Below are 13,276 nucleotides of genomic sequence, written 5' to 3' on the forward strand. Positions count from 1 at the left end.
CTGTCCCATCGTCGCCATAAGATATATCTGTGTCGGTGCGACGTAAAGCCAACAGCAAAAAAAATTCACTTTAGATCAACACAGAACAGTTTTTACTGTGCTACTCGCTCGAGAGTCTGATTTACGCCTGAATAGGAATAGTTAAAATTTAACAGAATAAGTGCCCATTCTATATGGCCTTAGTGATCAAAAGAAAAGGTTCAAAATATGGGCCGTAAACCAAAATGATATGAGGCGAACACTTGCACTCCTTTGGGAATGCACTTAAAACACTTAAAACCCTATGTGGGCTTATGGCTCTAAGTTACAGAGGCTAAACCTATGCTAGGGGTAGTGACTAGATGGAGAAAAATACAAGTCCCAAAAGAAGAGGTAAATTTTAAAGATTTACAAAATCATAGTCACATCCATACCAAGTTGAATAGGAATTAAAAAGAGAGTGAACGCTCTTTGTTTGACGAGTTACATTTGAAAAATGAGGTTGAACTTTACATTACGAAAGCATTTTGAGACCTTCTCCTCAAGTCAGCTTTCTGAAACTATCACATAATTAATAATATCTGCCATTACCTTGACCCGGTGGCCTACCGTTGCCGGGCAAGGCTTTCCCGCTGCCTCCACCACGAACGCACTCTAAACCTCCCGGCAACGCTGAGTAACATGCTGCGAGTGTGACTCTGTTTCTTATCTCTTCATAATCTGACGTAACCTGCCCGCTGGCAGTAGTTCCCCTGTTAAAATCAGTTGGTAGATACCCCACACATCACTTGTGCATGCGGGACATTTATAAGTAGAAAGTACGGCGTCCGTGAGCCACCTGGTATATAGATCAGCATACGAAGTACTTGTATGTTTGCAATGTTGCAAATCTCCATTTACAGATTAACCTCCCCTAAACGATACGTCATATCTAAAAACGGATTGTACCATAAGACGCCTGATTTAGCGGTCTAAATAGATTTTTATATTATTCCTATCTTATCTATTTATAGGTTAGAATGAGTTATAAACGTTGAATAGGGTGAAATATGGGTAAGTTTTTCTCACACTGCATTAGTTTTGGATTCTTATATGACAGCTATAAACATAGATTTGCTCAAATATGGATATTGGGTGGTCCAATGTTCATGTATAGATTGATCTAGTTTTCGTAAGTGATTCAAACAATGTATTAGGGCCTATACGTGTATAAAGTGCAACATGTACGATCAATCGATAAATAGGGACAAATCTAACTAATAAGGAATGGAGATAAGACAAAACGTCATAGGACCACAGTTCTCGATCAGTTCAAATTGAACGGAGATTGTGCCGTCCGTTTTGTTATACCACTTGCCGTTTATCCACGAAATACATCGAAACGAGCGTCTGCACCGACACTAACTTTACTTTATTACTTGGATACTTTTCGCTGCTAAAATATGAAATATTTAAAGATCTTGGAAGATTTCCGTCGGTTACAGGCTAAGACATATAATTTTGCCAAATTTCAATATGATAGCTCTTCTGGCAGACTGTGAAGCAATCTTGATTTGGGGGGGGGGGATTAAAAATTTGGACTTTCAGGTCACTAAAGCTAACAAACATGCAGGTGGTCATTATTACATCTGAAACGGATAACTGTACGAACATATCGTCAAAATAGTCAATGTACGGACACACGGTCTTTACGATTTTATTTATATAGGTAAGGAATCTACTCCATGCACAACACCTTTTGGAATATGTCCACCGGACTTAGCCTGCAAAACGGACTGTTCATGATATCTCCCTCATTAATACACACAAGAAAAAATACTTTGAAACAGATTTGCATCAAACTAATGGAAATATACTTGCCTTAATGTAAATCAATTTCTAAACTTTTTCCTTTTGTGTATCTGCTTGCTTGTTGTTTAAAGGGGCCTAACATCGAAGGTCATCGGCCCCTTTTGTGTATCATTTCGATACGAATATTAATAAGGGAGATATCATTAACCGACCGTTTTAGGTACGAGTCTCGCGGGACTTAACTCAAAATCGGGTACATGTAAAGCCTACTTCTTACAAGTTGAAAACTACTGGATATACATTTCAGCCTACCTTATATTTAGCATCCACCTCCCCAAAGGTAGGTTTTTAGGTCCATACCATGTCAAATTCCCGGAATGGGCCGGGGGTTTATAGGGAAACGAAACAGTGATTTTACTCCCACAGAATATATACCGGTACAAGACCAGTCTGACTGGATAACGACCAACCACGATGGAAATCCATTTTTAAAACGACGATCTGCATATTTGTTAACTTTAGTGTCCACAAAGTCCTCATTTTACACCCCCCCCCCCTCCTAACATCACCCCAAAGCAAGATTGCGGCACAATCTACCAGACGAGCTACAATATTGAAATTTGGCATAATTATTTGTCCTAGCCCGTAACCAACGAAAAGCTTCCAAGATCTTTATATATTTCACATTTTACCTCCGAAATGTATCGAAATATTGAGGCAATATTCATGTCGGTGTTGACCTTTATTTCGAGGTATTTCATGGCTAAACGGTAAGTCGTATCTCAAAACGGGTGGCACAATCTCAATTCAATTTGGAATGATCTACAACTTTGGTACTATAACGTTTTGTCGTATCTCTGTTCCATATACGTTAGATTTGTCTCCATTTCTCGATTTTTCGTATATTTTGCAATTTGTACACGTATAATTCATTGAATAAATTGTATGAAAGATAGAATAATCTAATTCTACACAAACTTTCGTCCACCCAGTATCCATATGTGAACCAAATTCTGTCACGTGAGTGTTCAAAAGTAATGCACTAAGAGAGAACTTCACACACAAATATACCCTATTCAACGTTTCTAACTCAATCTTACGCATAAACAGATGCGATAGTAGAAAATATCATAAGACCAGCCATTTAAACCGCTAAATGAGGCGCCTTAATGTATAATCCGTTTGTCGATATGATGTATCGTTTAGCGCAGTTAATCTGATAATGAAGCTCTGCAATATTGTAAACATGCATATACTTCGTATGTCGACCTATATATCCATTGATGTCGATTTTAGCGATACATAAATGGTGTGTCTGCCATTATAAATAATATTTTACAAATCGATAGTGGCTCTCAGCTGAGAGACATTTGCTATTGTAATGGACAAACTCGGAAAATGTGTGAGAAACCAGATTGATTTCATATTGGTAAATAAACGTTTCAGGAACAGTTGCACCGCAGTGAAAACCTACCCTGGTGCAGACGTCAACTCTGATCACACACTATTTGTTGGAGTTTTCAAAGTCAAAATGAAGAAAGTGAAGAGGAAGAGCAGGCAAAATTACAATTTGAGGAAAATCAAAGACCCAATAGTGAAAGAGAACATGCAAGTAGAACTTACCTTGAAGATGATCACAGAGGAAAACATCACCAGCAATAATGTCAAATTAGAATTAACTAAACTACAAAACGCCGTTCAGCAAATAAAAGAGAAGTACATGAAACCAGAGGAGAAAAAGAGAAAGTCATGGATGACAGATGAAATACTGAACCTAATGCAGAAAAGAAGAGTCAATAAAGGAAAACCTGCAGAATACAGAAAGATAAATGCAGACATCAGAAGGAAGATCAGGGAGGCAAAAGAAAAAGAAAAAGTGGAGCAATGTGAGGAGATTGAGTTATATCAAAGAAGGTATGACAGCTTCAATGTACACAGGAAAGTAAGAGAAGTAACAGGGAAATACAGGAATGGCACTGGTGGAAAGTTAATAGATGAAGCCGGGAACTTGATGGTGGATTTAGAAGACAAAAAGGATCTGGGAAAAATATATAGAAGATTTATTTCGTGACACTAGATGTGCTTTTACACAAAATACAAATGAAATAAGCGGCACAGATATATTAGAAGAAGTTCAAAGCCATCAATCAAATGAAGGACGGAAAGGCAGTGGGAACAGATAAAGTAGAAGCAGAGTTCTTAAAACTGATGGATGAACATCATGTAAAATGGTTGACCAAAATTTTCAACCGAATTTATGTATCCGGGAATATTCCATCGGAATGGCTCAAATCAGAGTTCATCACCTCGCCAAAAATGCAAAACGCAAACTAATGTGGAGATTACCGCACAATAAGCTTGATGAGCCATCTCTTGAAAGTGTTCTTGAGAGTGATACAGAGAAGAATATACAGACTGTGTGAAGATCAGATAGCCCTTAATCAATTTGGGTTTATTAAAGCAGTAGGTACGAGAGAAGCTTTGTTCAGTGTGCAGGTCCTCTTTCAGAGATGTAGAGATGTAAATAAGAATGTATTTTCTTGTTTAATAGACTACCAGAAAGCCTTTGATTGTATAAAACATGAAAAATTGATGGATATTTTGAGAAATATTGGAATGGAAGAAAGAGATCTGCGAATCATCAAAATGCTGTACTGGAATCAAACAGCGGTGTTGCGTGTTGAAGGAGAACACACCGAAGCAGTCAAAATCCTGAGAGGAGTGAGGCAGGAATGTATCTTGTCACCTATACTATTTAATTTGTATTCAGAATACATATTTAGAGAAGCCTTGGAAGATATAGAAGACGGAATTTTGATAAATGGAGTGAGATTAAATAACATCCGGTATGCTGTTGATACAATTGTATTTGCTGATACTATCCAAGCGCTACAATCACTAATGGATAGAATTGTAAGAGTCAATACGGGCTTGAAATAAACACCGTTATAAGTAAGGAAAATATTTCCGGAATAAACGTGGTTATAAATCAAAAGAGTATAGAAAGGGTGAAACAATATTCATACCTTGGAACCATAATAAATGAAGACTGGGATTGCTCACAAGAAGTCAAGGTACGCATTTGAAAAGCAAGAAGTGTGTTCCAGAAAATGAGTAATGTGTTTAAAAGTCACCATCTAACTTTAGGGACTAAAATCAGACTTCTGCACTGTTATGTATTTTCTGTTCTTTTATGCCTTTGAAACATGGCTTTATAGACGGATCCTGAGAATATCTTGGACCCAGAGAATTACAAACGTGGAAGTAATGAGAAGGATGAACACAACACCTTAGTTGATCAAGATAGTGAAATGCCGAAAGCTGCAGTATCTGGGACATATAATACGCAACACAGATAGATACAACCTACTCCAAAAAATACTGCAGGGGAAAATCAACAGCAAAAGAGGTACTGGAAGAAGAAGAAGAATATCTTGGCTTGACGATCTTAGAGGCTGGTGCAATATGTCATCAGTTGAACTGTTCCGCGCTGCCACAAACAAGACGAAAATAGCCATCATGATCGCCAATATCTGAAACAGATAGACACCGAAAGAAGAAGAAGAAGAATCATTACGCTACACATCGAATTTGACTGGCGGCAGGAATGGGATCCTTCTCCAATTCCTGTTTAACTGGCATTAGTAAGGAGGGACTACCATTGTAGTGAACGATTCCCTTCTCGATTTGACTGGCAGAAGTCAAGAGGGCATGCAATTTGTTCAAACCTCCCCACACCGATTGTGTTTGGGAGTAGGCAAGTGTGCCTGCCAATATAAACAAATTTACGCATCTAAAATGTGACTGGCATCGGGCATTGTGACCTGCTATTATAATGGACGGTGTGACTAACATTAAGAAAATGTCCTGTCAGTATAATGATAACAGCAGAACTAAATTTTGATTAGCTATATGGAAGGTGTCTGGATTATAATAATATATAATTATAATTTTAATTATATTGTAACGAAAACTCCCCAAACCGATTGTGAGCGCGCAGTAGGTAATGGTGCCTGCCAGCCATCATAATGAAAACTTCTGTACTCGATTTTGAATGGCAGTAGGCAAGTGAACCTGCCGCAATCCTCACAACTCCGCAACTCGCAGTTTACATTGTAAATAACGTATGGGAAACTCCCCCTGCTATTTCTGGATAACGCTAAGGGACAGTAATTTACTTCGATATCCGTGGACAATGTAGGATACCGTAGCGAAGCGCGGGTACATTTGCTAGTGAAGGTATACGGTATTATCACCACTGAGATATTACATATATAATTATGCAACTGAAATACAAAATTAAAATCCCAAAAAGCTTCAACCTGGGTTGGTGAACCACATGCATGGGGAACGTACTCATGACCCAGCAACGTTAATATAAGCATTTATTTACAAGCATTCACTTATTACTTGACTTAATTAATAATGGTGATGTTATCTGAAGTATAACGTTTTCAATTAACTGGGTAATGCACATAACAAAAAAAACCCAGTTTGTTGCTACAATAAAAGAAACACAATTCAAATCAGCCTGGAAATACATTTACTAAATCCCTTACAGCTAAATCACAATTATTAATTTAATTATCGAGGTGAAAATTCATGCATTACATTTATTTGCCCGGAAGAGATCTCCCCCTACAGCGTCAAGCAACTTTAAATAAGGACCTGTTGTCCCCATCCATGTTTTAATGACATTTCACGGCATCGTCAGTTGAGGCTGACCCCGGCGGTTCTTGTGATGCCCTCCTTGCCGAGTCCATTGTCCTAAGATTCGTTAGCTAAAGTCAGGGATACCAATCTTCTTTCTTGAGTAGCTTAAGATGTCCGGCTCCATGGCTAAATGGTTAGCGTGCTGGCCTTTGGTACACAGGGGTTCCGGGTTTGATACCCGGCAGGGTCGGGAATTTTAACCATAATTCGTTAATTTCGCTGGCACCGGGGCCGGGTGTGTGTGTGCCGTCTTCATCATCATTTCATCCTCATCACGACGGGCAGGTCACCTACGGGCGTCGAATCAAAAGGCCTGCATGTGGCGAGCCGAACTTGTCCTCGGACAGTCCGGCAATAAAATCCATACGACCGGGCGAGTTGGCCGTGTGGTTAGGAGCGCGCAGCTGTGAACTTGCATCCGGGAGATAGTGGGTTCGAATCCCACTGTCGGCAGCCCTGAAGATGGTTTTCCGTGGTTTCCCATTTTCACACCAGGCAAATGCTGGAGCTGTACCTTAATTATGGCCACGGCCACTTGCTTCCAACTCCTAGGCCTTCCCTATCCCATCGTCGCCGTAAGACCTATCTGTGTCGGTGCGACGTAAAGCCCCTAGCAAAAAAAAAAAGCCGTACGCCATTTCATTTCACTAGCTTAAGATGTCACGAACGAATTTACGATCACATAATGTTTAAGGAAACTGAATTAATAGTGCGTTCACTCTTTGATTACTCTGTCTGCTCAGTCCCGCTCACTCCATCTAACTTATCTAAATGAAATTTTACCGTGAACCTGTCTCGAACAACGGTATGTCTATTCATTTACTGAAGTTTAATGACTAAGCGCAGATCAGATAGCCCTTAATCAATTTGGGTTTATTAAAGCACTAGGTACGAGAGAAGCTTTGTTCAGTGTGCAGGTCCTCTTTCGGAGATGTAGAGATGTAAATAAGAATGTATTTGCTTGTTTAATAGACTACTTACTTTGAATACTTTGTGTAAGAGTTGTTACTGAGGTGCGGCAACCAACTTAACACTATATGATAGTTTGTGAATAAGTCCCTGCGCTTGCCACGACTGATATAGCACAGGAAGTGAGTGTAATTATAATTCCATTGTGCTCAAGTCCGTGCTAAATTAGATCGTTCACAACACTCGCGATATTATGAATATTAATTACAGGTTATATTCCCGCACTCATCATTTTGCTCCTTTAACAAAGTTTCTCACGCTGGGGTTCTCACAAGTTTTTAGGTGTAACTTGTCTCTTCGCGGTAGCGTTCACTAATTCCCGCGACATTACGTTCGCAACTTCTAGAAGAGGAAAATTATTCACAAACAAAAGTACTCGCCTGTAGACTTCACAGACTGACACTGGTCACTAAAACTGATTATGACGGAGAATCAATTTTTCTAGACGTAGAATAATGTTCACACCGCGGACAAATTTTCAGAATAGCAAAGTTCAGATTTGAGAAAAATTTAGACTAACGACCTGGGATAGGATCTACAAGCAGATAACTAGGGGAGAAAGACGTTGAATACTTTGTGTAAGAGTTGTTTCATGATTCACCGCTCCCCTTCACTTATACTCTCTGCTGGTTGATTTAATGGTGTTCGCCAATCACTCGGAACACGCTGGTGACTCTAATTTCTATTGGGCAGTGCATGCAACAACCTACCCTATGACTGACATCTTCACACCATTCATAACAGGGACTAGCTGCGTAAGGAATGGTATTAATAGCACCGCTCATACTTCGGTCACGTTCATATTGTCAAAGCCAGTGATGAGACTAAGACGGGTCATTGAACGTCCCAAGGTCCCAGAAACATGTTCCAAGGTTCGAGAAACAGGTTCCAAGGTTCGAGAAACAGGTTCCAAGGTCCCAGAAACAGGTTCCAAGGTTCGAGAAACAGGTTCCAAGGTTCAAGAAACAGGTTCCAAGGTCCCAGAAACAGGTTCCAAGGTTCGAGAAACAGGTTCCAAGGTCCCAGAAACAGGTTCTAAGGTTCCAGAAACAGGTTCCAAGAAGGATATTCCAGGAATCATCAATGAGCAAGGGGAGTGCGTATGTGGAGATCTTCAAAAGGCAGAAGTATTCACTCAGCAATATGTGAAGATTGTTGGTTACAAGGCTAATATCTAGAAAGAGGAGGTGACTAATGCTAAAGGAGTATTAAAATGTGCATATGATAACAATGGCATTTGGATAACAATACAAATGTTGAAAACTAGAAAAGAGGCAGGAATTGATAAGATTTCTGCGGATATACTAAAGACAATGGGTAGGAATATACTACCATATCTAAAGTACTTATCTGATTGTTGTTTGCATGCAGGAGCTATAATAAATGAATGAAGATTTGCTTTAGTAGCCCCTGTGCATAAAGGAAAGGGTGATAGACATAAAGGTGAAAATTACAGGCCAGTAAGTTTGACATGCGTTGCATGTCGATAGAAGGCAGTTCGGCATTATGAAAAAGTATTCCAATGAAGCTCAACTTGTAGCATTCCAGCAAGATATAGCAGATATTTTGGATTCAGGAGGTCAAATGGACTGCATCACGATTGACCTATGTAAGGCATATGGTAGGGTAGAATATGGGACACTACTGTACTGGCAAAAATGAGTGCCGTTGGACATGACAAAAGAGTGACTGAATGGGTTGCTATATTTCTGGAAAAATTAACTCAGATAATTAGAGCAGGCGAAGCTTTATCTTACCCTGTAATAATTAAGAGGGAATTCCTCAAGGCAGTATTTTTTGGACCTTTATCTTTTCTTATTTATATAAATGATTTCAGTAAAGAAGTGGAATCAGAGATAACGCTTTCTGCAGGTGATGTTATTCTCTATAGAGTAATAAATAAGTTACAAGATTGTGAGCAACTGCGAAATGAACTCGATGATGTTGTGAGATTTGCAGCAGGTAATGGTATGATGATAAACGGGGTTAAAAGTCAGGTTGTAAGTTTCACTAATATTAAATTTCTTCTCAGTTTTAATTACTGCGTTGATGGGATTGAAGTTACTTATGAATATCACTGTAAGTACCTAGGTGTTAATACAATGAAAGATCATCATTGGGGTAATCACATAAATGAGATCTCTGCACATAGTTATGAGGGTTTTTAGGGGTTGTAGTAAGTGTGTACAGGAGAGGGCATACAAGTCTCTGATAATACCCCAATTAGAGCATGGCTCCAGTGTATGTGACCCTCGCTAGGATTACTTGATTCAAGAACTGGAAAAAGTCCAACGAAAAGCAGGTCGATTTGTTCTGGGTGATTTCCGACATAAGAGTAGCGTTACAAAAATGTTGTAAAGACTTGGAAGAAAGACGCTCGACTAAGTACTATGTTCCGAGCTGTCAGCTGATAGACGGCGTGGAATGGCATTTGTAGACGAATATGCTTGAGTGGAGTCTTCGAAAGTAGGAAAAATCACAATATGAAGATAAAGTTGGGATTTAAGAGGACAAATTGGGGCAAAAATTATAGTTTATAGGAAATGCAGTTAGGGATTGGAATATCTTACCAAGGGAGATGTTCAATAAATCTCCAGTTCCTTTGAAATCTTTATAAGGAAAGGCTAAGAAATCAACAGACAGAGAATTTGCCACCTGGCGACTACAATATACGCTGATCCGTTTTGAATTATAAGGTAACAAATTGTTCTAGCCCATACCAGAAAACATACAGCACTTTAAACCCTACATCTCGCCAGGAAGGGCATGATTTCAAGTTAACTTAATGAAAGGTGTTTATTTCAATAGGCCTGATTTTAACAGAGGATAATAAAAGCTGGCTTGCGTCTTCCACTTTACTACAACGTTTCTCCATGTGGCATGTGGCATGGGCCGCATATTTAATTTACATTCGATTTGTAATCAACACGGATATTACATATTTTACCTCGAAGGAGTTGGTAGTGTTGATTATGGTTTCGCGAAAAAACGCGACATCATCCCTTTTTACAAATAATTACAAGAGAAACGATGGAAAATACGGGCGTCGTCAAACGTTAGGAAGGAGTCACGTGAAATAGAATGCCTACTGTACCTAGCCCTAGCACATCTAAGACTGTCGGGTTGAGGTAGTTTATATATGAAAAGCAGGAGACCGGTAAAAGTAGGTGGAATCAATGGAAGCCCCTGTTACGGACATTGTGATTGCCACTACCAGTTACCAGTATGAGAGCCAAAGCAGGATCACAGACTGAAAGATCACTTCACTGTTCCTTAATTCAGCCAATGGAACGTGTTGATAACGTGCTTCCGAGGTACCACTAAAATTTGCACTGCATACATTACATACCTCCTGATGTAGAGGTAACCCGCACTATGTCAGGCTCGTCCCACAGATTATTAAGGAGGAACCTGAAACAGAATTATAAATATAATGTTAAAAGTAAATGTGAATAAGTCCATTATACTGTGTTTTTAAGTAGTGAGAAGGTAGTGCCAAATCCAAATCTGTATGTTGGTCACCTTTATAGCTGTAAGATTACATGGATATTAATGAGGTAGTTTGTCCGGCTCCATAGCTAAATGGTTAGAGTTCTAGCCTTTTGTCATAGGGGTCCCAGGTTCGATTCACGACCAAACCACACCAAACCCCATGGCACTACAGCCCTTGAAGGGCCTTGGCCTACCAAGCGACCGCTGCTCAGCCCGAAGGCCTGCAGATTACGAGGTGTCGTGTGGTCAGCAGGACGAATCCTCTCGGCCGTTATTCTTGGCTTTCGAGACCAGGGCCGCTATCTCACCGTCAGATAGCTCCTCAATTCTAATCACGTAGGCTGAGTGGACCTCGAACCAGCCCTCAGGTCAAAGTAAAAATCCCTGACCTGGCCGGGAATCGAACCCGGGGCCTCCGGGTAAGAGGCAGGCACGCTACCCCTACACCACGGGGCCGGCTCGATTCACGACAGGGTCTGGAATTTTAACCTTAATTGGTTAGTTTCACTGGCACGGGAGCTAGGTGTAAGTGTCATCTTCATCATCACTTCATCCTCACTACGACGCGCAGGTTGCCTACGGGAGTCAAATCAAAGGACTTGCAACTGGCGAGCCGAACTTGTCCTAGGACACTCCCGGCACTAAAAGCGATACGCCATTTCCATTTCACTGAGGTAGTTAATCTAAAGTGTCCTGAGTACTTGAAGCATAGAATAAATTGAAGAACTCGCGCCTTCAGTATTGATAAACCTAGAGATATGAACTCAGTACCATGAGCCCGTTATAATTGTTAGGAAATCGTTTTAAGCGACTGAAGTAACTGAATATAGGTTTGTACCATAGCAGTTATCATCGTACTTCATCACACACCGGCTGCGGAAACAACAAACAACACCGACAAGACATCACTTCATAGCGATTCTTCGTTCGACCACAGAGAGGCAGCACTAGTCACGCTTGCATCACGACCGAAATGAGAACGTGGCACCCTCTTGACTCAGCGGTAGTCGGAGGCCATGTAGATTGAGTCGATGGTCACGCGGGAGGAGCGGGCTTCGGGGGCCCCCCGATTAAAGAAAAAGAAAAGCATACGGGAAAACAAAATACTGTAGAGCTGTTCCCGCCAGGTCTTTTAATACCAAAGACGATATAATACTCCCAACCTGCTTACTCCATAGCCACCTTTGAAAATCGATGAACTGTTAAAATTGTACTTTTAATGTTGTCAAAATAAGAACATGATATTGCCATTTTTAATAAAAATGTCCAATTTATAAATGTCATTATAAAACATAACATGTGATTTTGCATTACAAGGTTGCTGGTTTTATTTCAACGATTTTGGTAACAATGGGAAGTTCTGTTCTTGCGCGCTCACACCAAGTGCTTGAGTTCATGAATATTTTGCCATTGCAGGTGTTATTGTGTGTTAAATTATATAGTTTTATACTTTTTATGAGGAATATGTATATGTGTTGGGTTTTTTGCCTGTTTGTTCAGTGTGGAAAACCACATACTGGTATGTTTCTCGTTATTTCTATTTTCTGTAGGGGGGATGGGTTACAGCACGCAACTGATTTTCTGCACCAGCTGCCATTGGACAAAGGTATGAGTCTGATAATATAGGTCTTAAGAAGGAACTAGAAAACCTAAGGGGAAATTAATACCAGATTCTAGAACAGAAGAGATTGGAAGTATTTGATATACCAGTTCTTCTGCTGAGCTTTTGATTTTTAAATTGGTCTCTTCAGGCATATAGGAGCATGTAATCGGATATACTGCTACACTCGTAAACTGCCATACTCACTACTGTGTGAATCATTATGATGATGTTGATGATTCACCATTTATATTAATTATACCTCGGCAGAGTTCCATATGTGTGCTAATGTCCTGCATATTATAACCACTTTATTACTAGAAACGTAGGTCTTGTACACAGCATTTCAGTGAGAATATCAACCAGTGAATCAATAAATGTGGTAAAATTGTATTTCCACTTCTATACATTCAAGAGATATTTGTGGCCCAGTATTCCTTATCCTTATCAAAAAGGTCTATTTTTTACAATGGTTTGTCGATAATCTTGAAGGTAAAATTACCGGGGATACAAAATATATATATTAAACGTATTACGAGTTCTACACCGATGAACATGTAAGCATCTATTGTGGAAAATCCGATCTAAAACTACATGAATTTCGGGAACTCTCGGTAGCCGTTACTCTTTTTTGCTAGTTGCTTTACGTAGCATTGACACAGATAGGTCCCATGGCGACGATGGTGTAAGAAAAGGCAAGGAGTATGAACTAAGTGGCCATGGCCTTAATTA

General features: G+C 39.8%; 1 protein-coding gene across 1 annotated transcript in view; it reads right to left on the reverse strand.

Annotated features, from left to right (window-relative positions):
• Nucleotides 1-10,856, reverse strand: part of CDase (neutral ceramidase) — a 1,004,245-nt gene extending 993,389 nt beyond the window's left edge. Inside the window, exon 1 of the mRNA XM_068225500.1 lies at nucleotides 10,802-10,856. The gene's annotated coding sequence lies outside the window, so the exon portion shown is untranslated. The remainder of the gene's footprint in view (nucleotides 1-10,801) is intronic.
• Nucleotides 10,857-13,276: the final 2,420 nt, after the last annotated feature.

This window comes from Anabrus simplex, chromosome 1 (genome assembly GCF_040414725.1).
Source record: "Anabrus simplex isolate iqAnaSimp1 chromosome 1, ASM4041472v1, whole genome shotgun sequence".
NCBI lineage: Eukaryota > Metazoa > Arthropoda > Insecta > Orthoptera > Tettigoniidae > Anabrus > Anabrus simplex.